General features: G+C 36.9%; 1 protein-coding gene across 24 annotated transcripts in view; it reads left to right on the forward strand.

Annotated features, from left to right (window-relative positions):
- Positions 1-14434, forward strand: part of CASK (peripheral plasma membrane protein CASK) — a 471051-nt gene that overhangs the window by 306608 nt on the left and 150009 nt on the right. For 3 of the 24 annotated variants that reach the window (XM_067762348.1, XM_067762349.1, XM_067762354.1), the window contains exon 1: positions 4843-5133. The exons of 15 other annotated variants lie outside the window; for them this stretch is intronic. The gene's annotated coding sequence lies outside the window, so the exon portion shown is untranslated. Of the gene's footprint in view, positions 1-4842; positions 5179-5215; positions 5233-14434 lie in introns of those variants that run through there. 6 more of the 24 variants (XM_067762351.1, XM_067762357.1, XM_067762350.1 and 3 more) reach the window with 5 other exon arrangements.

Genomic DNA, 14434 nt, shown 5'->3' on the forward strand with positions numbered 1-14434 from the left:
TTAGTAAAGATATATCGATTTTTGTTCAAGTTATTGTGTTAACGGCCGAGCGGAAGGACAGACGGTCGACTGTGTATAAAAACTGGGCGTGGCTTCAACCGATTTCGCCCTTTTTCACAGAAAACAGTTATCGTCCTAGAATCTAAGCCCCTACCAAATTTCACTAGGATTGGTAAATTTTTGTTCGACTTATGGCATTAAAAGTATCCTATGCAAATTAAATGAAAAAGGGCGGAGCAACGCCTATTTTGAAATTTTCTTTTATTTTTGCATTTTGTTGCACCAAATCATTACTGGAGTTGAATGTTGACATAATTTACTTATATACTGTAAAGATATTAAATTTTTTGTTAAAATTTGGCTTTAAACAAATTTTTTTTTAAAAGTGGGCGTGGTCGTTCTCCGGTTTTGCTAATTTTTATTAAGCGTACATATAGTAATAGGAGTAACGCACCTGCCAAATTTCATCATGATATATTCAACGACTGCCAAATTACAGCTTGCAAAACTTCTAAATTACCTTCTTTTAAAAGTGGGCGGTGCCACGCCCATTGTCCAAAATTTCACTAATTTTATATTCTGCGTCATAAGTTCAAATCACCTACCAAGTTTCATCGCTTTACCCGTCTTTGGTAATGAATTATCGCACTTTTTCGATTTTTCGAAATTTTCGATAGCGAAAAAGTGGGCGTGGTTATAGTCCGATATCGCTCATTTTAAATAGCGATCTGAGATGAGTGCCCAGGAACTTACATACCAAATTTCATCTAGAGACCTCAAAATTCACTCAAGTTATCGTGTTAACGGACGGACGGACATGGCTCAATCAAATTTTTTTTCGATACTGATGATTTTGATATATGGAAGTCTATATCTATCTCGATTCCGTTATACCTGTACAACCAACCGTTATCCAATCAAAGTTAATATACTCTGTGAGCTCTGCTCAACTGAGTATAAAAATTACATATACATTTACAAGCTAAAGGGTCAAGCGCAAAGAGATCTACTCAAGTTCGAGGTGCACCATGACCGAATAATTGTTATGAGCATTAGTTGAAATTCATTAAGGCTATTTTCGAAGGAATATTTTGAATGTCGCAGTAACTTTTTAATTTCTTCGAAAGGTCATGTAAATAAAATCATCTGATTAGCAGAGAAATCAATGAGAGCTAGTCTGTTTTCCTACTGAATTTCAGAACCTGAGCATAAAGCAAATGATATTCTCAGCCAGCCAAGTGAAACTTAAATCATCCTTTTTAAAAACATAATTCCCGAGTTCTTGTCAGTCAGAAAAAGCGCCATCAGTGTTTTTTTTTTATGCAAGGCTTGTTGGTATACATAAAACAAATTTATTTTATGAACAATGTAGTTTCCATGCCCAATGTGCGTTCTAGAAACCTAACTTGAATCCCGTAGAGTTGACTTCAGAAACTTTTCACTTCTGTCCAGCCAACCATGCCTCAAATACCTACACTTATCATAAGTTCTCTACATGTGTATGCTCATCGGCTGATTTTTTCAACTTTATAACGTTAGTAGAGTTGTTACTTGACTTATTCGGGCAGGTAGGCGGATTGATAAGCTTCTCAGCCGCTAATTCATTTACCAATTCTCTGTGTAATTGTGCTGACTTAATTTTTCTCCTTTTGAGTTGTATGCAACTGTCATTGCCATTCTTATTTCGTCCACATTGTTGTAGCTAAAACATCCATCATCATATTTTGCGTTCGTCGTTGTCGTCGTCAAGGCAAATGTGACTTTAGTTGAAAGTCTTCTAGCGTTATTGTATTCAAGTTAGTCTTTATTATCATTTAACTTTGTTGCCGAATCTGTTGTGTTTGATGTCCATTTGAACAGATGGCGCTCGATATATGCCTAGTCTCCTACTTTGCTTTCAACAATTGGAAAAAAAAAGAATTGAAAAAGTTACGCACAGAACTTAGACGAATTTTGAGAAGAAAAAAGTGTACGCAAAATATATTCTTGTAGGCGAGCGTTACATTTATGCGAGAGATGCTTTCCAGGCGCTGCTGCGCAGACTCCAAAATCGCAGTTCACTTGCATGTACTTTACATCAAATTTCAGGACAATTGGTGGTGTTTTAACAGATTCAGCTGTGTTGAGTTGTTTGAGCACTGAGATTATACTGGAACAGCATCCATCAGCCAAGGGCAGGTTTATGATTTAACTTTATGTTGGGTACAAGTTGAGTTCTCTTCAGTGACGAAGCGGGATATAGCATAGTATAGCTGTCTGAGTACCATATTGCCATCCTGCCTTTACGTTATGCGCGCTAGAAAGTTTCCAACGTTTTACTGGAAATTGATTATTGCCATAGTTGGCGCTAGCAGCGCAGTTTCATAATCTATAAAGGTGAAATTTCTCAACCGGTGTGTATGCGCGAATAGGCCACCCTTAGTACCGGGTGGTATGGAGTAGTATGATATTTGGTATGAGGAGGTTTAGAACGAAAAATAAGCTGTACTCTCTTTTATAAATAGAGTGGGTGATGAGCAAATAAGGATGTACACATTGAATTGTAATCATATTTCTGCTGTCGAAGTATATTCACACAGTGTTGTGCAATATAATTGTAATGGGAAATACAATGAGTTGTGAACATATTTATCAACCAGTATCATTAATTGGCGCTTAACATCCAAACAATTTCATCCGTTGCCTAACAAGTCGCGCCGTCATTTGGAATCATAAACTCATTTGGTCAAGTCTGTCTCTCCCTACTCAGAGGCGGTTTTTTCTCCTATTTCTTCCGAACAGAAGCAGAAGTACGGAGTGTTTCTTAGAGCCATTGATCTCAATACGCCAGCAGTTGTACGCTTTTATAAAAGACTGGTACCACGCTTACCCAGCGGATTAGTCTGCTTAGCGGCTTAAAATGCGACTAAAATACCCAAGCGATTTAAAGGGTTAAGGAACTCCAAAACCTTCGGAAAGTGTCTTTATCGCTACAACTACAATAATAACAGCTGGTACCACGGTGGCTAATGTGTCCACAGAGTAACCAGAATTTGTTTGACTACCAAAAGGAAATCTACAATTATTACCTTCACTTGTGTTGTAAAATTACTCCTTGACCTTGCGAGCACAGGACACGAACACAGAACGTTTTCAATCGTTTCTTCCTGCAGCCGCCGAATGCTACATCTGTTGCTACTATTTATTGTTGCTGCTATTTATAAGCATATGAAGCAGTGTGGCTGGGACAATGCCTTCCCAGTTCGAAGCCAGGTCTTGGTGGGCTCTAATTCATTTCGCAAATCTGTGCAAGCTTTGCAGGTAACTTAAATACAGTTAAACCTTCATACAGGCACTCCCTTTCGAGCTGTCAAACGCTACTTTAAGTCGACAAACAGATGGTGCGTATCGTTTCTCTTATCATGGATATTCTTGCAGTATTTGTCTTATCGAGTAAACCTAGTTGATAGTATTAGAGGTATAAAGCGACAATACTAAAGTGCAATCAGGTCGTTCCGAGCAATATTCTGGATAAATATTGGGATATTAAACAGCCTGATTCTGCAGTAAATAGCTTGGTTTGCGGAATTGCCTTTCTAATGTATAACAAGCGTAAAAGTAAAAATCAAAACCAATCCAAATCCGAAACCGGTTTGCGTGTTATCTTTTTTTAAGCGGTAACGGTTTGATATCGATGAGTTATAGGTTTTTTATAGGTGTATTATTGACGATGTAGAGACAAGTTTTCGATTTGTAATAGAAGTGTTATAAATTATCTGAAACAAAATTTAGTAATGCTTTACTAATTTTAATCGAAGCGTTGTTAACTAGCGACATTTTATCCAAACGTTATCGATTTGTTATCGTAAATTTATAAACTTATTTTCGGTGGTTACCGCTTTGTTATTGGCGTTATCGAAAAATTATCGATTCTTTATAAATATGTTATCGACTTAATATCGAAAAGCCATCGATTTATTATCGGAGTGTTACTAACTAGCTATAGGTTTGTTTTTGATTTTTCCATCGAAAAGCTTTCGAATTTTTTTTTGAAAAGTTATAGATAAGTTCTCGAAAATTTATAGATATTTTAATTTATCGATTTTATATGGAAATCTCGATAACTATAAAGAACCCATAACTCGGCGATAATAGTTCCCTTTCGATAATAAGCCTACAATAAATTTTCAGTATCGGTTATTACAGATGAGCAACCGACGAAGCTCTTGTCAAAGAGCCCGAGATTATTTGTGTCTGGTAAAGTTGCCTCTGTTGTAGTTTAACTTCAAAACCTGGACGAGCTCTAGTTATCTTAAAAACATTAGTTTGTAGGCGCATCGAACTTCATGAGTACTTTTTATGCTGAACTTTGGCACCACTGGTGAAATCTTACATCGTGGATGACGACCCGACCTTTTCCTCTCCCGCTCTGATGTTAAAGTCGCCACTTCACCTCACCACAAAAGCATCTTTATGAGCTAGTAACATTGATCAATTTTGAAAATTCTAAACACTCGTTTACATCATTTACTTTCACAATCAATAAATCGCATCGTGCTGCTATTATTTAACCCAACACAGTATGTAAATCATATATGGTTTGACATTTCCTAGCTACATTCAGCGCTGCATCTTTTGTAGAGCCGTAAGCTATCTATCTGTATGTACAAAGCCGCTCTCTACTCTGCTCAGTCATGCTGAACTTTTTTTCTTCGAATTGAGCATCCATCCATATTAAGTTTTATGTTGAGCACTTGCCTTTCTTGCGCTCTGTTGAGAAGCTGCGCTGTATTCCTTTTCCTATTCATCCTGTCGTAGAATCTGCGCGATTTTTCGGAATCTATAACAGTGTACCTTGCTGGCGCTGTATGTGGCAGTCGAATGCGAGCCCTTGGCTGGAAAGGGTACACACAGCTCAGCAACGTTCAGCATAACGGCAGTTAGCGGACACCAAGCGTAGAAGAAGAACTAAAAATCTCATCTATATGCAAAGAAAAACTGTATAAAATTTGATGGTGCTAAAGAAAATGAAACAAAAAAAATAATTGTGTGCAAGAGATAAATTGAAAACTTGAGAATTTAGACAATAAAATATCTGTGAATATGAAACAACACAAAAAAAGTATTAATTAATTACAAAATTTAATGAAAAATGTATGTAAGCAGTTAAAAACTTGAAGGACATTTATCGTGAAATATGTAAATTTTTTTTAATGCAAAGAAGAAAGAAAATTATTAAAAAAGAAAAAAGATGTACAAAAAATACTTGCAACTTATAATTAAAAAGAAAAATATTTGAGATTTCTCTAGAACTATTTTAAAAATTTTGAAAATTGCTTATTTTGTTGCTTTTTCCACAACCAACGTTTTATCTTCGACTCCTTCGCTTTGGCACAGTTGGCATGTGCAATTTCGTGTGTATGTGTAACTGTTTTTTTTTAACATTTTTTTTTTTTGTATGTGTTGTAACAGCGATGTCGACGCTGGTAGCGGTTGTGGGGAAATCAACTTAACCTTTCTCCTACGCATTTTACCGCAAACACCCGCCCAATATTGTTGATTTTTCACATATTGCGAGCAGCCAAACGCCACTCGAAGCCCACTATGCATTCGTGTGTGTGTGTGTGTATATGTGTGTTGGCTGGCTGACTGCCCAGTGGGAATGATAATCATACTGTGAGCATTGCTCGAGCATTTCGAGCATCCAGTAAGGAATGGGAGTATTTCCCTGTTTTTTGTTTGTTTGTTTTTTTTTTTTATATTATATAAAAAGTAATAAAGTTAATGTTTACTTTTGCATAACTACTAAAGAAAGAAAAATGTTCAGAAATGTTCTTGCTAAGAAAAATTGCTCTTAGTTGAGGAAATTTCTCACAGTTAACCTTTAATTTTGATCAACGGTTTACCTTTGCTTTTCGAGTTAGGTTAGGTTGAACTGGCCGGTCCATAAGGACCTCACATAGACTGATTGAGTCCGTAGTGTTACCAGAAGTTTCTTTTAACGACCAAACTGAAAACTCCTATCAAAAACCAGGACCTATGTTATAAAATAACTCCGTCCTATTGGCAAATACTAGAAACTTCCTAGGACTTAAGCCACTTGCTGCTTCTAGATCTGACAGCTGTATCACTCCTAATAGCTGGAGTCTCAGCCTGGCAAGTGCAGGGTACGAGCACAGAACGTGCTCGATTGTTTCCTTCTCTAACCCGCACTTCCTACATATGCTATCACCGACCAAGCCTAATTTAAAGGCATGTGACGCCAAGAGGCAGTGTCCAGTCAGAATACCCGGGTCTACCACGTTATCCCCAAAATCAAAATCCCCTAAACAAAATCCCTAAATCAAAATCCCCAAAATCAAAATCCCCAAAATCAAAATCCCCAAAATCAAAATCCCCAAACTCATAATCCCCAACACAAAATCCCCATTTTATGTGTGGGCTACGCCATGCCAAATCCGGGTGTGTGGTATAACCGTGGCTACCGCCACGGTGATGTCCTTCTGCATAGTACACGCTTCTGCTAGCTTGTTGAATATATAGATATACATACATAAATATGAATGAAAGAGGAAAGAGATATTCCTATTTTTTACATGGTCATGATGTTTATCATAGCACTGGGATTTTGTGTTTGGGGATTTTGATTTTGGGGATTTTGATTTTGGGGATTTTGATTTTGAGGATTCTTAATTTGGGGATTATGTGTTTGGGTATTTTTTTTCTTTGGGGATTTTGTGTTTGGGTATTTTTTTTTCTTTGGGGATTTTATGTTTGGTTATTTTTTTTGGGGGATTTCGTGGCACCCCCAGAATACCCGCCATGAGTCTACAGTCCTTTCTTTTTAATGATAGAAGCAACTTTGTTAGTCTAAGGTTGTAAGACCTACACATAATCTTCGACACTTTACAGCCCCGCGCTTGAACCCACGCCTTTCCCGCTTGGTCGATCATGTGCACCTCTCGCCTGCGCTTAATATCGCCCAATCTAATTGGGACTTCTACGGAGCAAGCTTCAAGGGATGCGCCCCTTTTAGCTAGTTCGTCCGCTTTTTCATTCCCATCTATTCCCATATGCCCTGGGACCCAATATAGATGTATGCTTCTCCCTGTCCCGATTCTCTCCAGAGACTGCTTACACTCTAACACGCATTTAGATGCTGTGCTATGCGAGATTATTGCCTTAATTGCTGCTTGACTGTCAATATAAAAGTTAACACGGTTGCAGCTTAAGCTATTATCTTCCAGGGTTTCTAATGCTTTGGTTACGGCTAATATTTCCGCTTGGAAAACACTACAGTAATCTGGCAGCCTAAAGGATCTGCTTATTTCCGGATCAGCACAGTATACCGCAGACCCTACTCCTTCCACTACTTTGGAACCATCTGTGTACACATGTATCGCCTCGTCCGCCAATTGCGGACCCTTGCGCCAACAGTGCACCTCTATTGTGGCCTTAAGACCTCCCTCGAAGCGCAGATAGGGAATCAGGTAGTCTGTTCGTCTTCTGATTGATGACGCTATACTACTATGGCCATATGGCCGGTGCTCAAGCTGCCCCGAGGCACCGAGCCTGGTTGCAGTTGTTAATGCTATGTTCTTCGCTACCAGGTCTACAGGTGGTGTGCATAATGGCATACAGTGCAGCCGTCGGGGTTGTTTTCAGGGCTCCCGTAATGCTAAGCATCGATAGTATGCATACCCCCTCTAATTTTTTGAGGTATGTTGTTTTTTGAGTGGCTTTCCACCAAACAAGAACTACATAGTATAAAATAGGGCTTACAATCGCTGTGAAAACCCAATGAGAAAGAGAGGGTGATAAGCCCCACGTATACCCCAGCATTCTTTTACATGCATAAAGTGCGTTGAGGCGTTCTTCACCCTCTCCTCCACGTTGAGCTTCCATGACAGCTTACTGTCTAGGATGATTCCTAGATATTTTGTGCCAGGTTTCTCCTGTAAGGCCACCCCTCCTAACTTAGGCCTGGTCCAATTTGGGATCTTGTACCTTTTGTAAACAAGACCATATCCGTCTTCTCCGCATTGACTTTCAACCCGACATTAGATGCCCAGGTATGAATATCCCGAAGCGCCCGATCCATCAAAGAACTGGTCGTTGGAAGGCACTTTCCACTTATGACAATTGCAACGTCATAAGCCGTAAGTTTTACGGGTCCCTCATCGAATCGCCTGAGCAGTTGGGTGATGACCAGCGTCCACAGCAGAGGTGATAGCACCCCTCCCTGCGGAGTGCCCCTGTCCACTGATTTCGTGGCCTCGTACAATCCCCATTCTGATGTAATCTTCCTGAAATTTAACATACAGCCGATCCATCTGTTTAAGGCTGGATGTACTTTAATGTAATTAAGACCATCCATAATCGCCCATTTAGAAACATTATTGAAAGCCCCTGCAATGTCCAAGGTGTTCGAGTACTCGAGGTTGATTCCTGTTGGACACCTGCCGTCGGAATATTAACACAATTTTTAGTTTTTCATCTAATAATAAGGAAGTGGCTGTTCGTCCAGCGTTTTCTTATCGTAAAAACAAAATATAGTGAGAAAATTAAAAAAAAAAAAAAAATTTCAGTAATTTTCGGGACGGATAGGCAAAGCCTGCTTTGGTATATTTGCAAACATATCCGTACCACCTGAAAATACGGGTACCGGTGCGTATGCGTAACATTTTTTTTTATTACGTTGTTTTGTTTTATTGATTTTCCGTCAGGATGGATATAATCTATATTATTTTCGAAAATCATCGACACCGTTTTATCCGCCTAGGCTTATTTTGACCGTTACGTAACATGTCTCGCGCGACATTCCTGTTTCGCAATTACTGATACCAATTGAGAACATCAAGCAAGGTCAATTATTCCTTTACTTTTCAAAAGCTTTCTCTGTCCAATGTAGTAGTTGTTTACAAGAGTGGTTCTACGACTGTTCCAAATGACGAAGTCCTTCCCAGTCTTGCCAAAGCGCGAATGCGACGATTCGTTCTTTGATGATTACAGAATATGTTTACACAATAGTTTTTTTTGGTACCATGATTTTAGTATCTTTCGATAATGTAAAAAATATGTGTGCCAAGATCGCCAATATACCTGTGGATTCTTTGGAACATTGTTTCGCTTCATCATTTCACCGAACAGTTTGAAAATTAGCGGTTTTAGGTAAGGTTGAACTATGTGTTCCGTAAATGCCTCACGAAGATAGTGAAAACATATACAAGAATCAGCATCTACAGTAGCGATCATAAAATTAAACAAAACAAGTTTCACACTTTGCATTGACGAAAGTCTAAACAATCTATTGAATTAAAAGTCAATGCGAGACCTATAACTTGCACTCTGTTAGGGCGGTATAGATTGGGTTACAAACCTATATACCCCAAAATATTCTGAAAACTCCAAAAAGAAAGCTCGAAATTTTCAAAAAAATTTCTCGAATTTTCGAAATTTTTCGAAAACGTTTTTGAGATTAGTTTGTACAGTTTAAGTTACAAAGTTTATGGAAGTTTTTTTATAATTTATCGAAAGAATAAAATAAAAAATTTACTGAGGAAATTTGATAAAAATAAGCATTGCTACTATCGTGATCGCTGCTGTAATGAAGAAAAAATAAAAATAAATAAAAAATATTATACAAAAGACATGAAACAATTTTGCAAATTTTTGTACTGAATTTTCTTAACGAATATGAACAGCCTTGTTGTAAACGCTCAAATTCAGCTTAAGCTATTAAGAGCAATTTGGTAAAAGAGTGAGGTTACGAGTTTCTAAAATTTTAGACGCTAACAACAATTATTAGCACTTGAATGATTAGTACCCGAATAACTTAGTGCCTGTCCACACCCCGGAAAAAAGAGATCCAATGCCCAGTTAATAAGCAATGCTCCAACAACTCATATACAGTAGCGAACAGAAAAATATCACTGGTAATTTTTTTATTTTCGAAAAATTTGTCAATTCGAGAAAATTTTACCAACATTTCGGACTTGTTGTTTTTTTGTTTTTTTTTTTTTTTTTTGTTATTGAGTATGCAGTTTTGTCGCCAAAACAATTTTACAAGTTAGAGGTCTCTTAAAATTCACATTGATTCTGGAAAAATTTATCCGAAGTGTGTTTCCGGTTTTTTTTTGCGTCCACGCTTTTTATGGACGAAAATCTGAAACACCCTACGAAACAAAATTTCTAAAATCAATGCGAATTTTGATAGACCTATAACTTGTACCTTGCTGGACTGAAATTGATTGGGCTACAAAACTGCATACTCAATAACAAAAAACCAAAAAAAAAAACGGAAAACTCCAAATAAATTTTTAAAATTTTCGTATAATTTTTTCGAAAATGGTTTTGAGACAGATTTCAGTTAAAAGGTTCATAGCAGTTTATTCATAAAATATTGAAAACAAAAAAAAATTTTTTTTGATTGACCAAATTAGAATCCTCACTGCTATTTTTCTGTTCGCAGCTGTATATTATATAATTGCTCTGTATTGGAGTTCACTAACTTTTTTAACCACATTTGCCATCGCTTTATTTGTGAATCGTTAACTATAACGATTTCGTTATTCAGTAACTATTTTGTATCGATATTTGTTTATCGACGATCAGCTGTGTTGTTAAATAAACGGCAAGTAAATTGGCTGCGTTAGCAATCACGAAATTAACATTTCTGGCAATTTTAGTTAAAAAAGAAAATTACTTTCAAACACGAAAAGCAGCTTTATTTATAAATCAAATGGCATTTGAGTACCTGGCGTACGTTTTATCACAAGATGAAGAATCACTAAGACCATCGCCAGTGGACAGACAAGTTCTTAGAGAAGTAGATAATCCATTCCACTTGAATGCAACGGAGTTTCGAAAGCTGTACCGACTAACCCCAGACTTGGCTCATGATATTATTTCTCAACTTGGTGGTCAATGAAGGGGTTGAAGAATAACTGCGATATCAACAGAGAAAAAAAAAAGAAATTAATACCGCATTTACTTACCTTTTGTTAAAATAGGTAAAAACTCCACAATAATGCCTTTTAAAGGCAGTTAGTATACGGAATTTATTTATTTTTGGCATTCCTTTGTGATTTTCGCTTTTTATAGGTTTCGTTAAGCTGTGCCACCACCTTTCTACTATTAAAACGAAATTTAAATGTCATTTATTTCGAGTCGTTATAACTAAGTTAGTGACTAGTACATCTCTTTGCTCTTTGCAAGGCAAGCGACAAAATCGTTAATTAAAATCTCGACAAATCGCATCGTTATAAGTTTGTGAATTCCACTACTGATCTCTAATCTGACGAGCACATGACACTAATGCAAAAAAAATTCTAACCTTTGCTTCCTGCAGGTCGCACGTTCTACTAGGAAAGTGTTGCGGATGTGAGCATTCCTTTGTCAGATATGAATCCGGCACGCACCGGTACTAGCACCTTCTAGTACTAGCCGGAATGCCTCAGGATCGATTCTGTTTGACCCTTCAGGTTTGCGGAATTTAACCCACTGAAGGTGCCCACTATATATTTTTTTTCTTTTAGCGATATCTTGTTTATATAACATAGAAAAGCTTGCACATGATCTTGCGGACTGTACAGCTCCGCACTTGATTCTACATCTTTTTTGCTTGGTCAGCCATGTCTCTGTAGATTTCTTTTCTACTAGGCTTAAAAAAGTACTCATATTCGAAGTACACACATAAAGCCATATATCTAGTATACTTTTTACGAGTTAACATTTTAAACAGCAACAGTCATTTACTATTTCTATTCTACGTGGTAGGTGTATTGATGATGATGATGATGATGATGCGATGCTCAGGAGGCGTCAACTTCAATGGCAGCTAGTAAAGAGATGAAAAAGCACAAAAAGCAGAATGCAAAAACAATAAAAAATAATAAATTAAAAATATCGAAGCAACATTGCTGATGAGATACATAAGAATAGCAAAATCGTGTTATGAAAGCCGTAGTTGGGCGTGTGGGCGGTAGCAAAACAGTGAAATGAGTTATTATTAATTTTTTTCGTTGCCACTTCAAGTGGCATGCAACGCGCGGGAGTAGTGAATGGGGAACAATTGTTATCGCATTAATAATGTAAATAAGTTTTTTAAGCAATTATGAGCGTGGCTGGGTCCAGTATTTTACTGATCCTTTAAATTGCGATTTAAAAGGAGATTTTAATATACAATTTTACTATTAATTTCAGTTTAATAAGACCAAGTCCCTAAGGTAAAATGAGCTCAACTGTGACAGTCTAGTTGTTTAAACGAAATATTTAAGTTGTATTGTTTTTATACCTTTCACGAACATGAAATGGTATATTAACTTTGGTCCGATGTTTTTAACGTTGAGAAATATAGAAGATAGACTCACCATTAAGTATACCGAATTGATCAGGGTGACGAACTGAGTTGATATAGCCATGTCCGTCTCTCCATCCGTTCGTCTGTCTGTTTGAACGCAAACTAGTCCCTCAAATTTTTAGATATCTCAATGAAATTTGGCACAAGGATGTATTTTTGTATTATATTAGACATTTGTCGGATCCGGTAGGATCGGACCACTATAACATATATCTCCCATACAACCGATCGTTCAGATAAGACGATTTTGGTCCATCCTGCCGTAATTTAGAAAGTATAAACGTGAAACTCGGTGATATATATTTTAATATATCATAGAAGATTTTCTGAAAAAATCACTTTGATCGGAGCTATATATAGTATATATCCCATACAACCGATCGTTCAAATAGAAAGATTTTTGGCAATTTCTCCCTTAATTTCGAATATAAAAACCTTAAACTTGATGATATTTATTCCAATATATCATAGAAGATTTCCTATAAAAATCATTTCGATCGGAGCTGTATATAATATATATCCCATACAACCAATCGTTCAGATAAGGGGAGTTTTTGCCATTTTTTTATATTTATCTTAAACTCGTTTAGGTATGTACATCTGTTCACTATATATTTCTTATCTTATACAGCGCATTATTTGGAGGTTAAGAATGGGATAAGATTATTGTTCAGCCCCTATCATGAAAGGTATGAAGTCTTCGGCACAGCCGAAGACAGTCACGTCCTTACTTGTTTTTATTTTGATTTTTAAAACTCTTTTACAATGCTCTTGCCATTTTCAAATATTTTCATATCTCCAAACTCAGCGCAAAATTTTAATAACTTTAGACCAGATCTGTAAATTTTAATAGGATGATTACCATTACAAAAAAAATCTGATTTTTACAATTATTTAACAAAATCGAAATTAGTAAAAAAATCGTGTTTTGGATATCTATTATTATATCTGATTTTTATCCATTTTTTAATCAAAAAAACTTGTTCCCCAATAAATTTCAAAATAATCATTAAAAATGGAAGATAGTGGCAAATAATCATTAATTGGTTTCTAATGAAAATAGTCAGTAAAACCGGTAAGGTCAACAATAAGTTATCATTTTTTAACAAGTTTGCTTTAAACTTTTACATTCGGTAAAATCGATTCGCTTCAAATATAGGGTTCAAAAATTCAGTAAAAATTGTATCTAACTTCCGACATTGCTCTGCCTACGTTTTTATTTACATGCTACAAAGCTTCTTTCTTTATCTTCTTACTTCTTTCCTTTCGCTTATCTTCATGCTCTTCTTGTTTCCCATCTCCCGTTCCCCTCTTCATTTTAATACTCCTCGCCCTGTCTCAACTTTTTTTCACCTTATCCATCCTTTCCCATTCCTTTATCTCTACCTGTATCTTATCAACCCATATCTGCTCCTCCTCTGCCTCTTCAATTTCCTTTCTTTACCTCTCTTGCTTTTCCTTCCTGGTGTTGTTGTTGTTGTAGCGATAAAAACACTCCAAGAAGGTTTTGGATAATCGATGTTGATGGATCTTTGCCGAATATAGATGTAGGTTCTGGTAAAAAGCACCATTAAAGTACAATCCCAACCATCCCGGTAACGATTTAATATGAGCACATTGAACCTTCTAGACCATCCCTTCCCACCCCCAGATCCATGGAACTTGGGGTCGCCAGAGCCCTCAGCTGTTAATGAAACAGAATTCGCCACGGGTAGGTGAGGTTGAAAATTGGGTTGGGGAAGCTATAAAATGCGCTGGCAACCCCTTGCGCTACGCAACCCCTTGAATCGTTTGGGTATTTTAGTCGCGTCTTATGACAGGCATACCTGCAGCGGGTATATTCTAAGCAGGCTAACCCGCTACTTGCTTTTTCTTCTTCTCCCCTCTCTCTCGCCCTCTCACCATACACTTCTACGCACTCATTCTCAATTTCCCAATTTGGTTAAAAGTAGTTTATAAAATTTTCTAGTGTCTTCCATAAGATTCGACAAGAAAGTAAATCTATCTTTTCAAAAACCCGGTTAAATTTTCAATTTCAATATAGTAGGCTTTCTAAGAAAATCATAGCAGAATACTTACAGCTTTCATATGCTT

The sequence above is a fragment of the Eurosta solidaginis genome, chromosome 1 (assembly GCF_040869045.1).
Source record: "Eurosta solidaginis isolate ZX-2024a chromosome 1, ASM4086904v1, whole genome shotgun sequence".
NCBI classification, from domain to species: Eukaryota; Metazoa; Arthropoda; class Insecta; order Diptera; family Tephritidae; genus Eurosta; species Eurosta solidaginis.